Source organism: Mus musculus, chromosome 4 (genome assembly GCF_000001635.26).
Source record: "Mus musculus strain C57BL/6J chromosome 4, GRCm38.p6 C57BL/6J".
NCBI classification, from domain to species: Eukaryota; Metazoa; Chordata; class Mammalia; order Rodentia; family Muridae; genus Mus; species Mus musculus.
The window spans coordinates 18130001-18148781 of record NC_000070.6 but is presented as its reverse complement, the minus strand read 5'-3'; positions in this window follow the sequence as shown (position 1 = coordinate 18148781).

Below are 18781 nucleotides of genomic sequence, written 5' to 3'. Positions count from 1 at the left end.
AAATAATTCATGGGGTTTGACAGATGACTCAGGGAGCAACCATACCTGTTGTGTAAATCAGGACAAGATTTATATCCCCCAACACTCGCACAAAATGCTGCATAAGCCAAGCAAGGTGGGAGTGGAGAAAGGAGGACTCGTCAGGTTTGAAGGCTTCAAGCGTATCTACAAGTTAGTGAGGCCTTGTCTCATAGAATTAGAGTGATACGTGATAGAGTAGGTACCCTCAGCATCATTTCCTGGCCTCTATGTTCATGTACATATATGTATAACCATACCTTAATGTGCATTCAGCACCCACAACCACACCCGTACAAAGAGAGAGACAGAGACAGAGAGAGATAGAGACAGAGAGACAGAGACAGAGAGTCAGAGACAGAGAGACAGAGACAGAAAGGCAAGCAAAAAAGACAGAGACACTTGGTGACAGAGAAACACAGAGATGTTTATCTCTTTTTCATATCAATAGGGAAGCATGTAATCACAGCCAAACTAAATTTTCACCTGCTCTGAAAAGATAGAACCTTGCCAATGCACCACACGATCATAAGTATTCAATCACCTAAAGTCATTAGTAATGGTTTCAGGACCAAAGCAGAAGTGGGGCTCTTCACTTGCCTTGTTACTGCATCTGATACTGTGAGATTCTTCTACTTATCTCTCTGTAAAGACTAAAGCAGCAGGATGGTGTATCTTAAGCAATGGCCATCTAGTTTCATTTGTTAAAGCTTGTAAAACGCTGTAGAGATAATAAATGCTAATCTTTATTTAATCAACTAGGCCAGAAGACAATTAACAGAAAGACCAGGAGTGTGCCTTGCAGCTGTGGCTGATGGAGTTCTTATAGCAAAAACCAACAGAGACCTATATTTAAAGTACAATTTCCATAATCTTTCCTATCAAGTGATAAATTGAGGCTTAAGGATTCCAATTCCTTGTTTATCTCTACTGCTTAAATTCAATTGCTTTAATTAAAATTGCATTGAGAATTTAGAATTGCATTTTCCAATTTAGACTTCCAAAGGCCATTGGGGTTTGTTCCATTTACACCCTTTTCATGTTGTAACATTTAAAGAATTATCACTTAATTTTCTCAACAGTAAAGGGAAAATTTTCTCCTTAAATTAATAGTTATTGTTCCAACTAACAAGCCACAAGTACACCTCATAGTTTACAGTGCTAAGTTAGTGTTAGGGAGAATCTTCAACCGTTCAGACTTTAAAATTTGCTTTAATTTTCTTTTTCAGGCATGCATTGAGGAGAAATTGTTGGAACATTTCTGTAATCCTATACATTAGGGAAACTGAAATAGGATCACAAATCCAAGACCACTTAGGGTGCACAGTATGTTCAAGGCTAAACTGATTACTGTAGCTTGATACTGTTTCAAAACCAAATTTAAGGGGGAAAATTGGATGCAATTCAGAAATAAATAGCTTGTCTGGCAGGAAATGGGCTTAATCTTCAGTAAGGAAAATAAAAATATAGAGGAAGAGATACTGAGTTTGCAATAAAATGTCTATATCAATCACTGGAGAGTATGTGATGATAAGGTTATACTGAATACCTAGATCACCTTATTATGTATTAAAGTATGTAAGGCGTCTCTCTCAGGTACTGTACTTATAGTGTCAGAATTCCAAAAATGGGAGAAGCAAAGGAACACCCATTCTTACAAGAATAACACTGCATAAGAATCCCAGCCAGCCATCCTTCACATCCACAGGTACTCCAGACTTTAAGCCACAAAAAAATATTCTACTTCAGAGCAAAGGTCAACCTTCCTCTTTCTACACTTTCTTTACTCCTTTATAGCTCAATATGATTTTCTATGTAGGAAACAATCCAGAAACTGTTAGAGGAATTTGTCCGTATCCTTAAGACTCAAACATTGTTTTTATGTTGTCCTATTTGCTTTTTTCTTTTCTTTCTTTTTCTTTTTCTTTCTTTCTTTCTTTTTTTTTTTTTTTTTTTGAATCCTCCTCCAGTTTCTTTCTGGACCATTTGAGAGTTCAATGAAATCACTGTACAACTATACTATCATACTTATTCTTTAATCTCTATTTTCTAAATGAAATAGATTCTTTTCTATGTTTCCTCTCACAAATTTCAAGATTGAAAAAAAAAATAAAAGTCACTGGGGCAAAAATGTGGCTCATTTTCAAATTTTGCAAAAAATTTTAGTAAAATAGATTAATGTAATATTTTAGAAGTCTGGAAAGGTCTTCTGGATTTTATATTTGTTGACTGTGGTGTTATTGAGCAGCAAAAGTAAATTTCTTTCCAAAGATTAATTGGTAATTTTTAATTTAATTAGTAATTTTTAGATTATATTAACATTGCTTTACTATGAGGCAAGTAAACTTTTAAAGGAAACAAGTTTGTCTATCTCATAATTTGGATTAAGGACCCCCTGTTTGAATTGTGTGAGACATAGAAAAGGTAAGATCACATTTTAAAGTGAACAGTCATGTGTATTCAGAAAAGAAATGGAGTCTAAATACAGTCAAGACTCTTCTGATAAGTTTCCCATAAGAACTAGAAAAGAATTTAAAACTACATCATGAGGTTGCCCCTCCAGTTGGACAGCCACATCTGGGGATCCATCCAATTTACAATCACCAAACCCAGACATTATTGTGGATGCCAACAAGTGCTTGCTGACAGGAGCCTGATATAGTTGTCTCCTGAAAGGCTCTGCCTGTGCCTGACAAATACAGAAGTGGATGCTCACAGCCATCCATTGGGTCCCCAATGAAGAAGCTAGAGAAAGTACTCAAGGACCTGAAGAGCTTTGCAGCCCCATAGGAGGAACAACAATATGAACCAACCAGTAACTCCAGATCTCCCTGGGACTAAACCACCAACCAAAGAGTACACATGGTAGGACTCATGGCTCCTGCTGAATATGTAGCAGAAGATGGCCTAGTCAGTCATCAATGGGAGGAGAGGCCCTTGGTCCTGTGAAGGCTCTATGCTGGAGTGTAGGGGAATTCCAGGATTAGGAATTAGGAGTGGGTATGTTGGTGAGCTGGGGGGGGCGGGGAGGGATATGGGGTTTTAGGAGGGGAAACCAGGAAAGGGGATAACATTTGAAATGTAAATAAAGAAAATAAACAAATAAAACACTAAATGAGGCCCCATCACTAGAATAATCACGTATGAAAACTCAAGGTAGATCCTGGCAAGGACACTGAAACCACATTCAATACTGTTGTTCTTCATGCTTAGGCTCAGGTTATAGTTGCCACGAGTACTACTATTTTTCATTCTGAGTACATCTTATCAAAAAGTATACATCAAACTATTTGCTGTGTCAATTTTATCATTTTGTTATTTTGTTATCAACCAAAGTGGCTGCTACTTCCTGGTTGTTGTCAGTAACGTTTGGTGTGAGTGATGATATGAGACCATATACACCAAAAGCACATGACAGAATTATAATGCTCAACCTTCTGCACCCACTGATGGTTTGCTGGCTCTGTGTGTCTTCCCACACCTACTAGCCTCACCTCATTGTGACCCACTGTTATCTTTCCTTCTGTAATGTTTTTGAACTTTTCGAGGTGAATTCACATGTACTTTTAAAATGACCTTGTACTCTTGGAACTCTTTTTAAACTTGGAGCCACAGAACTGATAGTTTTCTCCTATCCTTTCTCTGTCCCAGTGTTGAAGTTAATCCTCTCTTATAACTATGGTTCATAATAGATAGATTGCATAAAAATCGAGTGTTGCATATTTGCTCACAGTTTCTAATAGGTCTAGATCACAGTTCCTTTTAGTCAACACAGCTAGAACATGTGCATATAAGTATGCTTATGTCCAAATATATTTCTGTATCTGTCTATAAATATATAGTTAAGATGCATTAAGTCATAATTACCATTTATTTCTTACAGCACATTCTTCTCTGCCCAAATCTGACATTATTAAGTGAAATTTATGAAATATGATCCTCAAATTCTATGATGTATAAAAGTTCAATTTCAAAAGTTAATCTCTCTTCCCAAGTCCTTAGAGAAACACTCTCTAACCCTTACCAGCATCTAAAATATGCTTAAATCTTTTATACTCAGAACTCACTCTTCCAGAAGAATGAAACAGATTATATGTTCACATTTGAGAAAATAATAAGATTTATATTACTTTCTAATATAAATTCATTTTTTAGTTATGTGTACATGTGTGTGGAGTTAGAGGCCATCACAGGGTCTAGGATTCCCTGCAGGTGGATTTACAAGTGTTAGCTGTCTCAAAGGGGTGCTAGGAACCTAATGTGTCCTCTATAAGATCCGATGTGTGCTTAACCACTGAGACATCGCTTCAGCCCTGAGAATATCTAAGTCTAAAAACTGGATTAATTTTAAAATTTATTTCATAATGTAAACGATCAGCAAGCACATTCATGGCCCATAGTCAACTAATTTTATTAATTGAGTTTGCTTTTTAGGATCCTTCCAATTAATATAAAGACATAGTACAAGATGTTTTGTCCTCATCTATTAATTTAAAGACTTACCTTCACTTTATATAGACCATATTTCCTCTCAGAAAAGTGATGTCTGTAACTAGAAGGGCTATATATCACAATGCTTTTTTTTTTCTGATTTTATCTAGAGCACAGAACACTATTTTTCATATATTTTTCCACAGTAATTCTACAGATTAAGCACATAAGAATCAGAAACGTGTCTAGAACTTTGAATATACATTTTTCTACAAGCTTCTTCTATGACAATGGTAGAGAGTATTGTGAAGATCTAAATCACTCACCTTCCAGGAATGAAAGAAAAATGAGAATTGAACCCTCTGCTATCCTTTGAGTGTTTAAACCTAGTGACCTAAAATGTCTTCACAAGACCTCACTTCTGAGATGTTCTAGCAACTCTAACAAGCTTCATTTGGAAGTCCAAACTTATGACACACCTACTTATGAATGGCATCCAAGACTTAAAAGACAGCACATGTATATTGCTCTTAGGACTTTGAGGACCTAAGTATACAATTCTCTACAATGTGTGTTTAATAATTTAAATAACCAATCAATAGTTACATGAAGTTAAATAGGACTTTCATAATCACTGTGTTCATTTCTCAGGAGACTATTACAAACATGTCCTGGATTTGAGTACTAACACAACTTTCTTAGGAAAACTCATAGAGGGAAAGATGGCAGATATAGAAAACATGAACTAAACCTGAAGTACTGGAAGAGAGTGACAACTTTGGAAGGTAATAAAGTCTACAGGACTGAAGTAGCAACAGTTACTAATACCTTTAACTATAACACTGTATTGTGATAGAAACGATATCTGAAGACCTTTAGTGTCACTCATTAGTACAAGTACAAAATAAACTGACATTCCTACCATCTACTTCTGTCAAATTTCCATGTGACTGATATTTTCAGATTATCTTTAATGAATTCATTTTTCAAAAGAAAGTTCCCGATGATGTAAAAGATGAATACAAGATGAGTATATTTCAGTACTGGTCATGTTCTTTACCCTTTTGGAATTTACTAAATAATTTATCAAAAGTCCTAATTTCTCATGATAAGGTGATGCGATTTCTTCATTAACAGTGGAATATGTGTGGAAGGGACAGGAAATCAGCTTAAAAGGGACAGGAATCAGCTGTCTGTCAGTTGAAGAAACAGCTGATAAGTTCATGTGCAACCAGGCAGAAAAAAAAACTGTAGAGAAATGAAAACAGGACACCTAAGAGTAAAGACTGATTTTTAAAATGTTATGAAGAATAAGAAAAGAGCACCTATAGGTCTAGTGTTTTCAGAAAGCTCCAGAGATATTTCGAGTGTTCTGGACCAAGGAATGAGACACCACAGTTAAAACTGAGAGCCTCAATACAGTGTCAGTATAAGAATCTGTAGGACCTATATATAAGGTTGAGTTAACACAAGCACCAGCTTTAAGTCGTATACCATGTATTTTTCATCAATTGTTTAGATTTCAACCTAGGATCAAGGATATCAAGGATATCATACCTCCTACGTCATTTCAAGGTACCGTTTAAAAATAGAAGACTGGCAGAATATGGAAGACATATAATCAATACTGTGATTAATGGAAGTAATTTCACACAAACATCTGGGCAATTAAACATGCTCTTCAGGAAGTGCTTTTGCCTTGTGACTAGTGAAGGAATGAACAAATTCCAAATCAAACATCACTGCCAGTATATTAAATAGCACACATCTAAAACAAATTCATATGGCAACATTGCCAGCTACCAGAAACATGCAAACTCTGTCATTTAGAAAAGAATATAACCTGGGTCAGATCTTCCTTCTGCAATTTTTGTTCATTATGTAAGGGCACATTGATGAGGATAGCACACATGTACCATGTATGCAACAAAAATTCCAAGCTCAAGCTAAGGCTGTAGTTCATGAAAAGTAACAGGACTGTGCCATAAGGAATCTGCTCCCAGGAAAATTAAGATTTTGCTGGCTAAGGAAAGAGCGTTCTCAGAAACCAATTAATGATCAAAGGTTTGTTTACAGCCCGTGTCAATGATTTGTCTAGTTGAAGTACATGTTAAATTTAATTCAATGGTTTTCAGTGAAGCGTCTATGAGGCATTCTTAATTACATATTCAAGAACATTTCCAAATAGTTTTTTAAGGAAATACAGTACAGACTCAGTATCTAAAATGTGACACAAGATGATATCTTTATACCTCAAAACAGTCCGCAAATGAGCTGGCAGGAAAGTTTATGCAACAGAGTTGAAAACACATGCTATATACACTTGTGCCCTTTCTTAAGCTTCGCAACCTAGGCAATCATCTCATTGAAGTCATCTGTGGAATCCTTGAACATTAAGCATGAGAAAAATAGTCATATATATATATATATATATATATATATATATATTGGAAACCAGATTAAAGGGATGACTTGTTTTGTTCCAAAATAAATGAAGGGATGAATTAGTGAGTAAACAAATATATAACTAACTAAATAAATTCTTTCAGTGCTGGGGATCTAACTCCAGGTCTTGGAACTGCAAGTACCCTACCACCGAACCACATTCCTATCTCGTTGTCATAAAATTTACCTAGTGATTTGCTATGCTTCTTTAGCCAGATCAATTTCTATGCTAATTGCTCCTCTCAGTGAAACCAGGCTCTATAAGTTACACTATTTTGACATTGCTGACTTGAAGTATTTGGATATCTACTAACAAGCTCAACGACAATGCCCTGCTTCTTATAAAAAAAAATGTTCTTAGAGCTAACATCTCTTAATATTTTAAGCCCAGAAAATTTAAGACATGAGTAATGCTGTCAGTTTAGTAGATATTGATTTTAGTTATGGGAAAGCATTGCTATGGAAAGTAACTACTCCATTTTCTAAAAGCTGAGACAGTAAAGAATGTCCACTGGAAAATTAGTTACTGGGATTCTGATCTTGTCCTTTTCAACTGCAAGATTATCTAGTCAAATGATTATATCCAGCCTATTCATCAGTGTAGACACTTAATTCAGACTATCTCAGATTCCAGGAAAGGTGAAGATTTATCACTTGAATTTATTTTCCACAGTGCCCTTTAGAGCTATTCTTGAGTTGAACTATTGCACCACAACAGGCTTTTTCAACTAGTGACAACAAACATTTCAAATAACTTAGTGCACTGGGTTGAAATGTTTGCCTTTTGGGCAATAGCCATAGCTTCAGAGACAAGCAGAGGCATATTGTAAATTTGCTACTATTTTGTATGAACCCTATACATTCGAAACATCCTTGAATCTCATCCACTACTTACATATTCTGAAAAATAAATTGCTGGGGCTGGAGAGATGGCTCACCATTGGATGGGTCACACGGCCCCTAATGGAGGAGCTAGAGAAATTACCCAAGGAGCTATAGGGAACTGCAACCCTATAGGTGGAACAACAATATGAACTAACCAGTACCCGGGAGCTCTTGTCTTTAGCTGCATATGTATCAAAAGATGGCCTAGTCAGCCATCACTGCAAAGAGAGGCCCATTGGACTTGCAAACTTTATATGCCCCAGTACAGGGGAACGCCAGGGCCAAAAAGGGGGAGTGGGTGGGTAGGGGATTGGGGGGGTGGGTATGGGGGACCTTTGGGATAGCATTGAAAATGTAAATGAGGAAAATACCTAATTAAAAAAAAAGAAAGTTCAGCAAAGAAGGGCACGTTTGGCTCTGAAACTCAGAAATAAATAAATATCATATTTCCTTAAAAAAAAAAAAAAAGAGTGCTGACTGTTCTTCCATACATCCTGAGTTCAATTCCCAGCAACCACATGTTGGCTCACAACCATCTGTAATGGGATCTTTTGCCTTCTTCTGATGTGTCTGAAGACAGCTACAATGTACTCCTATACATAGAATAAATAAATCTTTTAAAAAATGGAATTGCTAGTGGATTGTCAAAGATAATGCAATGGACATTGGGTAGCTAAAATCCTAGGACTCTATCTCCAAAAATAACCTGAAGTAGAGAGTGAAAATACAGGGTCATTTTCTGTAGCCTGGAGTGGCTGCTTCTTAACAGTAGAGTCAAGATAAAGTAGAGATTTGTTGAGAGAGAAAGAGCATGAAAGAGTATAGGTTTTTGGGCCTAAGCAATATTACAACACTAAATGTGATCTCTTACAGAAAATTAATTGTGTTAAGTATGTGGCAGGCATAGTGGTATACACCCATAAGTCCAATACTTTGGAAGCTAAGTACAATAATCTTTTTGAGGCTTTCTGGATTCTATAATAAGTTTAAGATAAGTTATGTCTACAAAGCAAGATTGTCCTGAACACCAAGCAAATAGGCTGGTACACAAATAGAGAACCAGATCTAGAGAGAGTCCATAAAAAGACTGGATAATAATTTTCCTTTAAACATGCTCACCTGATGTGATCTGAGGATTGACTTAGATCATTTCAGAAAGGTTTAGGAGAAAGATTTATTTTCATAAATGAAAATAATCAACTCTTTTTTCATCCAAAGTAATGAGATGTTTCTTTTTAATCAGTGCTGAATTCTATGGTTTAATTTGAGTATGAGAATTGAGAAAGTTCTGTCTCTCCATTAAGAGAGTTCATATGTAATATCTTTATCACTTACATAAGTCAGGTAGGTAGTCATGGAATATTTGTTTGATCTTAGGCATTATGAAGACAAATTAGCAACTTCTGAATATTTACTAATTAATAATAAACATAGTTCACTACCTCCAATGTCCATTTATTGTAGTTTGTGCACTGTAACCCTTGTGATCCATACTTCTCCTTAAACCACTAAGCCCATTTTACTGATAATAATTTCCCCTATCATACCTGTTTAGCAGTGCACAAATGCTAAAAGTCCCCCCCCCAGGAAATCGAGAGATGGCTCAGTTGCTTGTAGCAGATGAATGAGGACTTGAGGGCAAACCTCGATACCCAGGTCAAACGCTGAGTGTAGTGGTATGCTATGCATTGATACTTCTAGAACTGGGACATGGAGACAGGAAGACCTATCGCAGCTCCTTGCTGGCTAGCCAATCTAGCCAAATCAGTAAGCTACAGGCTTAGAATGAGATCAAAAAATAAAGTTGAAGTGATTCAGGAAAATAGCCCAGGTCAACTTCTGGGCTCCATACATACATGCATAGATGCACTATTTCATATGTGTATACACAAGCAAGCATATACAGAAAGTGCACAAACTGCACACCAACCACACATACCACAAGCACACACCATATTTTTACACACACACACACACACACACACACACACACAGAGAGAGAGAGAGAGAGAGAGAGAGAGAGAGACAGAGAGAGACAGAGAGAGACAGAGAGAGACAGAGAGAGACAGAGAGAGACAGAGAGAGACAGAGAGAGACAGAGAGAGACAGAGAGAGACAGAGAGAGAGACAGAGAGAGAGGAGCATCTGTCTCCAAACTATGTTTTTCTTTTTGTTTCTTCATCTGGGGATATGATTGGGTGTATATGAGTGAGCTATATATGATATATCGTTGTTGAATACATAATTCAAACTTCTCATAAATATTTGCTTATTTTTACAGTGTCTTTTTTTTTTTTTTTTTTTTTTTTTGATATTCCATCCTCAGTTTCAAACACCATTGATTTTGGCCTTACAACATTCCATGATGCTTTGTTTACCACATTTGTTACAGAATTTCTAGTAGTTAATTCCATATTGGTAAATTTAGCCAATTAAAAAAAACCAATTTTCAATCTAGTACCTTTAGGAGTCATTCCTAAACATATTTTGCAGAACGTGGATCATAACAAGTAGTAATTAAAGGGTATAACATTTGGACTTTTTGTTGCTTGACATTGAAATTAACTCCTCTTTAGGGTATGCTGGATTGTGTCTCTAGCCTGATCACTGCATGATTGAAATGTGCTAAGAATAGAGCACAACCATTTAGATTTTTCCTTTTATGGTAACCATTGGAGAAGTATTAATTAGACTTTAAGCAATGCCAAACAACCTTCTCAGATTGGGCTCTGAAACTTGATCAAGTATGAATCTGTACATCCTTCCTCATGCCCCCACTGCAGTGACTAGAGTCCTTTCCTTTATTGTCTACAACCTTATGCTGCATAGCTTCCATTGGAATTGGTAGACATTGAAATCTGGCAACAAGGACTGAGGAATACAAGGAATCTGTTTCTAGTCTTCTCATAGTTGTGGCTATAAAAATTCAGAAATCACAAAAGTTTTAGTTTTTAGTTTAGGCCTGAGCCAAGAAAATGTGAATTTAGCTTATCATAATCTCTTAAAAAGATTTCACATGCTATTGGATAAAGTGCTTCAAACTCAGTATCTAATATTTTCTGCTAACTGATACCTTTATATAACCTCAGGGAAACAGAGACAGTGCCTCCAAAGTCTTGTTTTATTCTTTCTCTAATTTCAGATCACAGGTTCAAAGACAGCATTATCTGTATTGCTCCTGAATGCCTCAAGTTCTCAAATATATGTCCCTTTCCAATACACAAAATTTCACAGATCAAGTCTTTGAAATGAATGTATAAAGAAGTTCTGGTCTTTAGCTTCTATTTAGGAAAGCCAGCTCAGGCAGGCATCTTAGTTGCCTGGCAGGAAAACAACCTACCCAAACAACATCCAAAATAGTTTCATTATTCTTCCACCTAAAAGTTTGTAAATATGCCCAATGAAATTTTACGAAGCTTCAAAGAGAACTGATATTTTCAGTAAAATTGATAAAGCTGTAAAATATGATTTTAGCATGGTGACCCAGATGGAGAATGACAACTATCACATGCTTTTCATATTCAGAACCTAGCATTAGACATGCATATGTGGGTGTGAATGTGAGTATCTGCATTAACATTAGAAAGAGAGCCACAAGAAGCCAAAGGAAGCAGCATTGGGGAGGTAAGGACAATGAAACACACACAATAAGGAGAGATGCTAGTAAGTGTGATCAATGTAAGCACCAGGGGGAGCAGGATTGGAGAGGAGAGAAGAGAAACAGCAAAACCAAACCTGTTTAAAAGCACCACAATGAATTTGGATGATAATTTGTACACATGGTAAACAGCAAATAATAAATGTATTTAAAGGGGTCATGATTACCTTACAGAATCAGCAGATGCACTACAACATAAAGATTAAGATCCAGGTATCTAATTCCTTTATTATTTAACCTTCACCTGCATTGATTTTTTTTATTGTACTTTTCATAGCTGTTCTTAATAGAGACTGTGTTATCCCAAAGGTCCCTCATACCCACCCCCCCAATCCCCTACCCACCCACTCCCCCTTTTTGGCCCTGGCGTTCCCCTGTACTGGGGCATATAAAGTTTGCAAGTCCAATGGGCCTCTCTTTGCAGTGATGGCCAACTAGGCCATCTTTTGATACATATGCAGCTAAAGACAAGAGCTCCCGGGTACTGGTTAGTTCATATTGTTGTTCCACCTATAGGGTTGCAGTTCCCTTTAGCTCCTTGGGTAATTTTTCTAGCTCCTCCATTAGGGGCCGTGTGACCCATCCAATAGCTGACTGTGATCATCCACTTCTGTGTTTGTTAGGCCCCGGCATAGTCTCACAAGAGAGAGCTATATCTGGGTCCTTTTGGGATAGCATTGAAAATGTAAACAAGGAAAATACCTAATTAAAAAAAAAGAATTTATAAAATCAAGTGTTTTGCACTCCCTGACAAATACAGAAGTGGATGATCACAACCATTCATTGGACTGAGCACAGTGTCCGTGATTGAGGAGTTAGAGAAAGAACCCAAGGAGCTGAAGGAGTTTGCAGCCCCACAGGAGGAAAAACAATATCAACTAATCAGTATTCCCAGAGTTCCCAGAGACTAAACCATCAACCAAAGAATACACATGCTGGGACTCATGGCTACAGCTGCAAATGTAGCTGAGGAAAGACTAGTAGGTCATTAATGGAAGGAGAGGTCCTTGGTTCAGTGAAGGTCTGATGCTTTGGTGTAGGGGAATGTCAGGACCAGGAAGTTGGAATGGGTGGGTTGGTAAGCTGGGGGATAGGGGAGGAGATAGGGGGTTTTCTGACAGGAAACCATGAAAGTGGATAACATTTGAAATGTAAATAAAGAACATATCTAATAAAAAAAAACTAAACAAAAAAAAAATAGAGACTGTGTTCCCTTTTCAGATCAGTTTTGTTCTCCACATGTGCACTCTCTCACTACTGTATATCTTTCTACAAGTTGTATTCATCTGAAATGCTGCTTTACTTCTTTTTACCAATTCCTGCTTGTCCTTTCATGATTTGCCTATGTATTCCCTGAGAACCCCAAGCAAACTTGCCTGTGAAGATCCTAATCATCTCACGGGAGCTATTGATGTTTTTTCTTATATTGTATCTCCATCATATATTCTGTTACACTTTGCTGTATATCTTACATTATATAACATAGTAGTTAAGGGGTAAAGTGATTTTGGGAAATGTGATTTACCTATTTGAATTTCATCTCTGATTTGTTGAATTAAATATTGTTACAACTTTTAAACTGATAATTAATGAAAAACAATTACTTTTGTAAATAATAATATAAATTTACTGTAAAATTATTATACTGACAATATGTTATGGTTATAAATATTTCTGTAAACACAATTTTCTCAGTAATGACTTTGTCAATTTATTAGTTATTATTATTGTTGTTGTTAATTATTATATTTTATGTTTTTGGTAAGGATGGACCTCATTACACACATTGCTGTCAGAAGACAACTTGAAGAGCTGACTCTCTCTTTCATCCATGTGGCTTTCAGGGATGAGATTCTAGCCACTAGACAAAGCTGGTCATGTCATTATTCACTGAATCACTTCTCAGGGCCATCTTAATCTTACCCGTTTCTTTAGTGTCCTTACATTCTGGTAGCCATTTATAAATTACAATCTGTTAAAATCCTCTTGTAATTTAATTATGAACTAAGCACTGATCCGTCAAAGAGTAAGTTTTTTGCACTCACTCCTGAATTCTGTCACTCAAAATTATCTAACCAACTATACCCCAAGGTAAAGGTTAAGTTTTGTTTTAAACCCTCACCTGCATATTTATTTGACTATACCTTTGACAACCAGCCTTAATATAGACTGTGTTCCTCTTTTAGTACTTGTTGTCTGAAAGGCTACCTTTTTTTTTTTTTTTTTGACAAGTACTTCTTTCATCATTTGCTTACTACATATCTATTGCCTGAGAGTCCTAAGCAAAGCCTTGGGAGAAAACTTTCAAAACCTTTAAATATCAACATCCTTAATCATCAGGGAAATGGAAATCAAAACAACCCTGAGAATTCACTTCACACTAGTCAGAATGGCTAAGATCAAAAATTCAGGTGACAGCAGAGGCTGGCAAGAATGTGGAGAAAGACGGTCACTCCTACATTGTTGGTGGGATTAGAAGCTGGTACAACCACTCTGGAAATCAGGCTGGTGGTTTATCAGAAAATTGGACATAGTACTACCAGAAGATCCAGCAATTTGTCTCCTGGGCATATACCCAGAAGATGTCCCAACTTGTAATAAGGACACATGCTCCACTATGTTCATAGCAGCCTTATTTATAATAGCCAGAAGCTGGAAGGAACCCAGATGTCCCTCAACAGAAGAATGGATACAGAAAATGTGGTACATTTACACAATGGAATACTACTCAGCAATTAAAAATAATGAGTTCATGAAATTCTTAGGCAAATGGATGGATATGGAGGATATTAACCTGAGTGAGGTAACACAGTAACAAAAGAACATACATGATATGCACTCACTGATATGCGGATATTAGCCCAGATACTTAGAATGTCCAAGATACAATTTGCAAAACACATGAAACTCAAGAAGAAAGCAGACTAAAGTGTGGATACTTTGCTCCTTCTTAGAATAGGGAACAAAATACCCATGGAAGAAGTTACAGAGACAAAATTCAGAGCTGAGACAGAAGGAAAGACCATCCAGAGACTGCCCCACCTGGGGATCCATCCCATATACAACCACCAAACCCAGACACTATTGCATATGCCAGAAAGATTTTGATGAAGGGGCCCTGTTATAGCTATGAGGCGATGCCAGTGCCTGGCAAATACAGAAGTGGATGCTCACAGTCATCTCTAAGATGGAACACAGGGCCCCCAATGGAGAAGCTAGAGAAAGCACCCAAAGAGCTGAAGGGGTCTGCAACCCTATAGGTGGAACAACAACGTGAACTAACCTGTACCCCCAGAGCTCATGTCTCTAGCTGCATATGTAGCAGAAGATGGCCTAGTTGGCCATCATTGGGAAGAGAGGCCCCTTGGTCTTGCGAACTTTATATGTCCCAGTACAGGGGAATGCCAGGGCCAGGAAGCAAGTGTGGGTGGGTAGGGGAGCATCATGGGGGGAGGGTATAGGGGGCTTTTGGGATCGCATTTGAAATGTAGATGAAGAAAATATCTAATTAAAAAAAAGAAAAAAAACCTGAGTGAAATAAACTTACATAAATTTAAAAACAAAAACAAACAAACAAACAAATACTTGTTGTGACTGTCTTGGCTTTCTTTTTCTTTGCCAGTAGGAGACCACAAAGACATAATAGGTTGAGAAATGGGAAGCAAAGCATTGATAAACTGAAGACAAGGAATTTCTAAGGAGGAGGCTGAACACAGGTGGCACTGGAGAGCACAAAATCATGAGAAATTCCAGTATGCAGACCATAGTTTGTCTCTATGCTTACATTTAAACTTTTAATTACTGGATTGGTAGTTATAGTCACATCATTAAATACTTTGCTGAATGGTAAAATGATGTGCTACCAAAAATTCTGTTTCATAATCTTATCATCCACAGTGACAATATTCCCTGTTGCTCACTGAGCTTCTGACTTTGTGCACGGACCCATGACACGTGCTATCACGTCTTGTGTACTACTTCAACTTCTTGCTTACTATGCTTTCTGCCCTTTCCATGTATTTCTTTCTTTCTTTGATTGATTGATTTAGTTTTTTAGTTTAGTTTTTTATTTCTTTCTCAAGAAGTGGGCCCTCTATTGTTTTCATTGTATGTGCTCATATTCTAGATTTACCTTCTGTTTGACTGGAACACATCCTGCAGCAGCTTCACCGTTAAAGCTAGTAGAGCAGTGATCTCATGAGCATGGAGATCATCAGTATGTCTCCTTGGTTATGTTGTCCCAATCTGAATTGATTGTGTTTTGCTTGTTTATCGTGGATGACTGTCATGCAAAGCATTAGGCTTCAGTACTATTCTTTCAAACACAATTTGTTTGTGTTGATGCTCTTCCCACCTCCTCTTCTCCAGTGACTCCCCAAGTCATTCTAGCTTTCTACTCCCAGGAGCTCCCTTGCTACTTTCATGTCACATACATTTTATCACTCTTACCTGTTCCCCAAAATCTGTTCCTCATGGGGCCCCGTTTCTAGTGCCATCATTTTATTTAACACACACACACACCCAAATTCACAGTCAGAATTTGCATATTAGAGAGGACATTTGTCGGAATCTGATTACCTCATAAAAAAACAAGAATATCTAGATCCATCCCGTTCCTTGCAAATATATTTTTAACATTTCCTTTGTATAAAAAGAATATATTATATAATATATAATAAATATTGAATTTCATTACACTGTAATCTGTTGATATAATGAATAAGACAACTAGGCATATTCTATGTCTTGCGATTATGAATGAAAGGTATTAGCAATAAAGAAGAATGTTTAAGTATCTCTGTAGAAGTTGTAGATCACTTTGTGCATATGCCTAGGAGTTATGCCAGCCAAATGGTAGTGTTTATGTGTGTGTGTGTGTTTGTGTGTGTTTAATTTCTTTAGTGGCATCATATGGTTGTTTCTTGTAACTCTGCATAGGTTATATTCTCAGGAGTATTTTTAATACGTCGCTCAATGCTGTGTGTTTCCTTCTTACTGAAATTGATCTTCGTTTCTTTGACCTATCATTTTGGCTAATAAAAGTTCTAGCTGAGAAATAGATTATAAAAAATGGAATTTTCTTTTAATATTGCACACACTGTAAATATTTGTTTAAAGATTTCTGGCTGTAAATACATTGTTGTGGAGTTTTAAAGAAATTACTGTACTTTCTTAAGTTTCTAGAGTTACTTTTGAAAACTCTGAGGCCTTTCTAATACTTTTCATTTTGCAACGTAGATTCTGTCCTCTCTCCAGAATTTTGTAGTGCTCTTCATGTCTGTAACAATCTGAATTTTAGATTATACTCTTGATTCTCAGTCTATTTTCATTCATTATACTGTACATAGCAAAGCTTCTTCAATTTTGAAATTCAAGTCTCTACATTATGAAAATGTTAGTAATTTATATTCCTACTTTCTTTTCTCTTGTGTTTTCTCCAATAACTTTTATTATTAGAGTATCAAAACTTTTAGCACTATAGATCTGTCCTCTAATTTCTGATATGTTATTCTAAATTTTATTAATATTTTCTATATCCTTTACAGAATGATTTTTATTTGAATGATAGTTATATTGAGTTTTTCCATTGTTTTATCACGATTTTAATTTTAAGAAAATGATTTTAGGTTTTTAATTTTGTTAGGATTAATATACTTCTAAAATTTGTTTTTTCCCCTGTATTGCCTTTTTTAAAAACTTTGTTGTTATTTGTTCTGTGTTTTAAAATTTATACCTTTCTGTAAATATCTAAAAGTCTTTGGTTACTTGATCCTGTTTAACAGATAATACACATTCCATACATATTGTAGATGGACCTGTTAGTATGATCTTTAATTAAGATTTGTCTTGTGGTGCACTTAATGGTACAACTCTGGCTACAAATTTTAAGAACGCTTCTTCTTGGCTTGCCAGAAAATAGTGCTTCATTTTCTTCTTTACGTGAATATCAACAAAAAGTAAATATTTTCTGCTGATCTTCCTGTGGTTATGTAAAGAGAAAGATTCATTTTACTTTGTCTTGTTATAAAACTCAGCGTTCTTCAATTCAGAATTCAACCCTTGCCATGGGGGAAAAATCAGACGTTTCAGCTACAGATATTGGTCCTCTGGAAGCAGGGAGGCCTATACAGGGGTCTTAAGCACTGGGCTGGTTTCCTGTTTGAATTTAGTCCACTGCCCTCTACCTACCTCCACTGAGACATACTCTTTGTGTCTGGCAGCTTACCGCTCAATTTTCTTGGGTCTGTTTATCTGGTTTTTACAGTTGCACTGCCTTCCCAACCCCTGAATGCTCTTGCCCCATTTCTTGTACTTTATTCCCTGTATCTTTTGGGGGGGGAGAGAGAGGAGAAAATATTGGATTTTTCACCATTTGACCTGAAAGCATCACACAAATTTTAGATGTAGTCCCACACCAACAAAAATCAATGAAGTCTCAGAGGACAGCAATCATAAGCATAGTAGTTTAGTAGTTGTTCCAAGTAACAAATAATTTTAAAACCATTTTGTTTCTTGCCTTTGAGCTGTTTGTCCGTTCTATTTTCTTCCTGACTTGCCTTCTTTTTTTTTTTTTTATTTCTGAGTATCTTTCTCAATAACATCCCAGTTTCTTTCCGAGCAAACATTGCAATGGATATCCTGTTCCATTACCCTGCTATAGTTTAAATAGTATTTTCTGCTGTATAGGCAAATGACCCCAAAGATTTCTGCTAGTTTCTCATTGTTGGTAGAAATTACCTTCCACATCATATTAAATAAAGTAGTAACCACATCTTTGAAGTCAATGCCTAGATTTGAGGGAGAAGTTTTACCTTTTTTTTGATAGTGTCTATATATTTTCTGTGCCCATGGTTATCTCCAAAGCCCAGGTCTTCTAACTGCACCAAAATATGATAGCTAAAAAATGTTTTCATTTTTTAATAAGTGACAAATAGAAGTAAAAGATGCACGTAAATTAGCTTACATTTCAGTTTTAATTTACAGTATGACCTTATAAACATTTTAATAGCTTTGGGAAATAAAGTTTTAGAGAGAAACAAGGTCAAATATTTAAATATTTGATGTTAAAAGGTTATTTTAATACTTTTATTCATAAAACTCTCAAGTGAATTTAAGGTATGTGTAAGTACATATATTAAAGATATTATTTAATTAAGTGCAGAACATGTTTTTGAAGCTCTTTGTTTTAAACAGCTACTGCAGTGGATAATTCAGCAAGACCAAACCAGAAATCAACTCACCACTATGTAGACAAGACCGTTTATAGGAAATAGATTTTAACTAAGAACAATAAAAATATGATCACATACAAAATAAATCTTATTCAAAATTAGCCTAACGCTA